This window comes from Panthera leo, chromosome A1 (genome assembly GCF_018350215.1).
Source record: "Panthera leo isolate Ple1 chromosome A1, P.leo_Ple1_pat1.1, whole genome shotgun sequence".
Taxonomy (NCBI): Eukaryota; Metazoa; Chordata; class Mammalia; order Carnivora; family Felidae; genus Panthera; species Panthera leo.
Genome location: NC_056679.1, coordinates 185,804,266 through 185,809,812, shown reverse-complemented (window position 1 = coordinate 185,809,812; position 5,547 = coordinate 185,804,266). Strand labels below are relative to the sequence as shown.

The following is a 5,547-nucleotide window of genomic DNA, read 5'->3' as shown; positions in this document are numbered from 1 at the left end:
GAAGTTTTGATTAAGCATCTGTAAAATCAACTTAATATAAAGCTTTCAGTAAACACATATCAAGAGCCTCACATAGGGCACTGTAAGTATAGGAAGAAATAAATTTTAAGGCATTCTCTGCTTCAAAATGCCCTTAATATGATAGAGAAGTCAGATAAGAATATAAGTAACTAAAATGGAGCTGCACTAAATAGTTGTAGGTAGAGGAAATTACTATTCTAACTGGGTGAAACTAGAAAAGATTTTCTCTGTAATACAAAGCATTCCACCATATGTAAGGAAGGCTCATTACTGCTTTAGAACTTTCTCTCTGAACACTAATGAAAGCCTTGTAGAAGTTTTGAAAAAATATGAAAAACTAAAAAAAAAAAAAAAAAATTATCCTAATCCACTAGCAAGAGTTAACCACTAAAATCATCATTTATTTTTTTCCTTTATATAGTGAGACACTAGCTAGCTAGCTAGTTAACTATATAATAGAGGTATAAACATGGATACAAACAGAAGGATAGGTATAGATATAGATCTGTTTTGTAGCCTGATTTTTTCACACAGTTATGCATGTATTTATGTACATATATAACAAACAGTTTCTGGTATTCTATTTTTATATCAGATAGCAATACCATAATTTATTTAGCCAGTCCGTATTCTGAAAATTTATGTTATTTCTTAACATAATTTCTGAAAATTTTATTGTTATACACAATGATACAATGAATATCTATATTTATCTCAGGCACTGAGATATAGGCATTTAACAGCGTCTTAGCAGAAATCAAGATGGCACACTCAAAGGGGATAAATGAAAAATTAATGAAATTATTCACAAAGGTCCACCAGTAAAAGGATGATGTAGTATCATGGGAAAGCCATTATCATCTGAGTTTCCTATTGCCATTACATCAAATTACCACAAATTTAGTTATCTAGAACAGCACAAATTCATGATCATACCTCAAAGTTTGTAGTCTCGCTGGCTAACCTAAAGGTGTTCTCTGGGCCAAGTTCCTTTCGGAGGCGCTAAGAGAGAACTGGTTCTTTGCTTTTTTCAGGTTCTAAAGGCTTCCTGCATTTCTTGGCTGATGGCCCTTTTCCATCTTCAAAGCCAGCAATTATATCAGTCCAATTTCTGATTCCTTCATCATAACTCTAGCTCCAACCTCCTGCTTCCCACGTATAAAGGCGATTGTGATTACACTGGGCCCACCTACATAATCCAGGATAACCCACTCATCTCCATACTCTAAGCTTAATCACATCTTCAAAGTCCTTTTTAATAAGTAAGGCCTCATATTCACAAATTTCAGGGATTAGAACATCAACATGTTGGGGACACCATTATTCTGCCTACCACACCACTCTAAGTCCTGAAAGTACAAGAGGAAGGAGCAGTATTGGAACCTAGAAAAACCATAGAACAGAAGCTACCAACAGGAGCTGTGGCTTTAGATAGATGATATAGCTACTGCCAAACAGTGGCCAGGCAGGGAGGGAGGGTGAGAACAAGTACCCAGAATTCTCTCCTCTCCTACCTAAAGCATCTCATTGGTCAAACCAAATGGAAACTAGAGAGCATGGAAAACCAGCTAGTGTGGACTAGAGAGATTAGCCTCGTGGGGTATACCTCATGGTGAGAAAGCCTGGAGAACAGGTCTAGAGAAATTGATAGAAATTACCCAATAAATCTCTCCAAAAATTAGTACATGTGGTGCATGACAAAGCCTCTTTATTTGCACAACAGTCATCATAACTCTGATTATGAAGGTTAAATTTAGGGGGTGCTTGGGTGGCTCAGTGGCTCAGTCGGTTAAGCATTCAACTTTGGCTCAGGTCATGATCTCATGGTTGGTAAGTTCAAGCCCTGTGTTGGGATCTGTGCTGACAGCTCAGAGCCTGGAGCCTGCTTCAGATTCTGTGTCTCCCTCTCTCTCTGCCCCTTCCCCCACTCATACACTGTCTCTCTCTCTCTCAAAAATAAATAAACATTTAAAAAATTTAAAGGTTAAATATAGGTCTTTTCAGTTGATGCCTAGTCTATGAAAAAAGTAGTCTTTAAAAGGAATTTTATTGGAGTACTAAAAACTGATATATTTTATACCGTGTATTCTGTTCAACATGAACAACTTTCCAATTGGCTTTATAACAGGTAAATGCCTTCAGGAAACTGCTTTTGGAGAGTTAATATAGGCTAATAGCCATGGCCCTCAGGTGAGCCCCATGCAAGGGTGCCAAGTCAGTGATTTATAGGGCAAAGCAGGCTGGAGCTACTTTAACAAAGCGTGGACCATCTGAGCCAATATTTCGCATCTGCTCTCACTCAGTTTAAAGAGAGATGTGGTTTCTGAGTTAAGGGGTCCCCAAGGGTATAATTCTATAATGGGTTGAAGCTAAAAATAGCAAAGCCAGAGTCCTATTTCTGTAAATAAAATGACTATAGGGACAACAGAGACTATTAGCACAACTTAACCTAAAGAGACTATGGATAAAACCATATGGAGAACGGATCAACCCATAGACCCTCTGAACCCAACATCCAACAGGGTATAAAACTATGACTTCCTTACTGAACAGGGCCCTGACTTCCTTGAAAGTCAGGAAGAACCAAGTCCTCATGAAGACCAGATGTGAACCCTGCTGAACAGAAGAGTAGTCCAATTATATTTGGTACCGAAATTTGAGTTCCTTTCCTTCTTTAAGCTTCTACTGACTCTGTCTCTCCCCTTTTACTCATTATTTTTTTCCCAAAATACTTGATGCCTTTGTAAAGTAAGGAAGTAAGGATTCAACTGAGTAAGTGTGTTGAGTACTTACCATATGTCAAGCACTACACTGTGTTTTGGAAGTAACAACTATTGGCACAGGCTTTGTCCTTACAGAGTTTACACTGTATTGCCCAAAATTTTTTATTAAACTTGAAATTCAACAGGTGGTGTTAATTATTAGTGTAAAACGGAAAGATCTAATCACAAAATCCTTACCTCTTCCCAAATCATATACATATATATGGAGGATGCCTTATGCTGGTTTTCTTTCATTAATTTTCATATATAGTTGACCCTTGACAATTCAGGGGTTGGGTACTGACCTGTGCAGATGAAAATCAGCATATATCTTTTAACTCCCTCAAAATTTAACTACTAATTGCCTACTAATGTTGACTGAAGCCTTACTGATAACATAAGCAGCTGATTAACATATTTTGTATGTTATATGTATTATATATTGTATTCTTAGTATGAAGTAAGCTACAAAAAAGAAAATTTTATTTAACAAATCATAAGAGAAAATACATTTGCAGTACTTTCCTGTATTTATCAAAAAAATCTGCATATAAGTGAATGCAAACAGTACAAACTCATGTTATTCAAGTTTCAACTGTATTTATGTATTTTCTATCTATATTTATTTATATTTGTAAGATATAAATAGAAAAGGAGACTAGAAGGTGGTGGATTATTGGGTTTCCCTAGGAGAATATATTTTTTATTAAAAAAGCCCCACTAGAATATAATTATTCAAGGCACTTGTCAACAACATTAAGAAAGACTATTCAAGAGAGACTACTGCAAGGAGGATTCTGCAGTAGGAGGAAGAGGTTGGGCTCAACCACAAGTTGAATACAAGGACAAGTGGGGATTTATGGTCAAGGAGTACAGTAGGGGTCACTGGATGGAAAATTACTAAAAGGAAACATCAAGGCTTAGAGGGATATGTGCTAGACTGACTCAAAAGGATTCTTGGTGAAACTGGGCAATGCAAGGATGAATACACAGTCCAAAAGTTGAGCCTACTTGAGATAAAGGGCTCAGAGAAGCTGGCTACGGTTTGCTCAAGGAGACAATCTTTGTTAGTACCTAACAGTAATGAAACAGTGTTTCTTTCAAAATTGTCCTTTTTGGCATATATATGCAGTTACATAGCTGACATGCATTTCTTTTGAACGTATATTGGTTTTTAGGCACAGTGACATTACCCAAGGACTGAACACTACAGAATCTTAAAGTACTCTGAAAAGTGTTTTATATTTAACTGTTGACCTCCTGTGCTCACTTTGGCAGCACATATGCTAAAATTGGAACAATACAGAGAAGATTAGCATGGCCCTTGCACAAGGATGACACACAAATTTGTGAAGCATTTCATATTTTTATGATCTCACTCATATGTGGAATTTAAGAAACCAAACAAACATCCTGGGGAAGAAATGAGAATGGCAGATCAAGAAACAGACCCTTAACTATAAAGAACAAACTGATAGTTATCAGAGGGGAGGTGGGGGGGGGGCGGGGATGGGTTAAATAGGTGATGGGGATTAAGAAGTGTACTTGTGATGAACACCAGGTGTTGTAAGCATTGAATCACTAAATTTTAATTTTTTTAATAAATGTTTTATTTATTCTTGAGAGAGAGAGAGAGAGAGAGAGAGAGAGAGAATGAGTGAGGGAGGGGCAGAGAGACAGGGAGACACAGAATCCGAAGCAGGCTCCAGGCTCTGAGCTGTCAGCACAGAGCCCAATGCAGGGCTCGAACCCACAAGTTGTGAGATCATGACCTGGCAGAAGTTGGAAGCCCAACCAACTGAGCCACTCAGGTGCCCCAGAATCACTAAATTTTATACCTGAAACTAGTATTACACTATATGTAAACTAACTAGAATTTAAATAAAAACTAAAATCTAAACTAAACTAAAATATATAATTGCTCACCTCCCTAGTTTGTCAGTGGGGAATTGGTAACATTTATTAAAGTAAAAAAAATTCCTGGGATGCCTGGGTGGCTCAGTCACCTGGGTGTCCGACCGGCTCAGGTCATGATTTCACAGCTCATGAGTTCAACCCCCGCGTTGGGCTCTGTGCTGACAGCTTGGAGCCTGGAGCCTGCTTCAGATTCTGTGTCTCCCTCTCTCTCTGCCCCTTCCCTGCTTACACTCTGTGTGTGTCTCTCTCTCAAAAATAAATAAACATTTTTAAAAAATTTTAAAAACTAAAGTAAAAATATTCCTGCTACTACCATGAAAGCTAGGGCTTTCAAGCTTTTATTGAGCTATGGTAGAAAATGATTTTACATTACAAACTAATACACCTGCACCACGTACAATATAGTGGCCAAAAAAAAAAAAAGTACTGAATTTGAAATTTAGTAGGTAAAAACCATTAATGCAGAAGTGAAGATCTGATCACAAAATCCTTACCCTTCTCCAAACTTGTAAAATGTATACATGATGTGGCCTTTCCTGTAAAGCTATAAGCATCCTAAAAGTGGGGGCCACAGTTTTTACCTCTGAATCTTTATTAAAATATAGAAAATCCTTATCCATAATAGGCAATAGAGAAATAAAGGAGAATTTTCAAAATAAAGGCTGTGAAATGAATGCCACTCACTATGATTTGTGAAATTGTCACTTAGAATATTCACAATGTATGTATATTTTTATTTTTGAAACAGATTAATCAGAGTACTATTTTTAATAGCTTAATTATTGAAACCACTCAAATGCCTATCAACTGCAGAATGGATAAAAAAAAGCTGTAGAATATTATCACA

The 5,547-nt window shown here is 37.0% G+C and overlaps 1 non-coding gene across 1 annotated transcript; it reads left to right on the top strand.

Moving 5' to 3' along the window:
* Window positions 1-4,045: 4,045 nt before the first annotated feature.
* LOC122202383 lies at window positions 4,046-4,152 on the top strand. Its single transcript, XR_006194629.1, has one exon. It is a non-coding gene; the product is annotated as a U6 spliceosomal RNA (small nuclear RNA).
* Window positions 4,153-5,547: the final 1,395 nt, after the last annotated feature.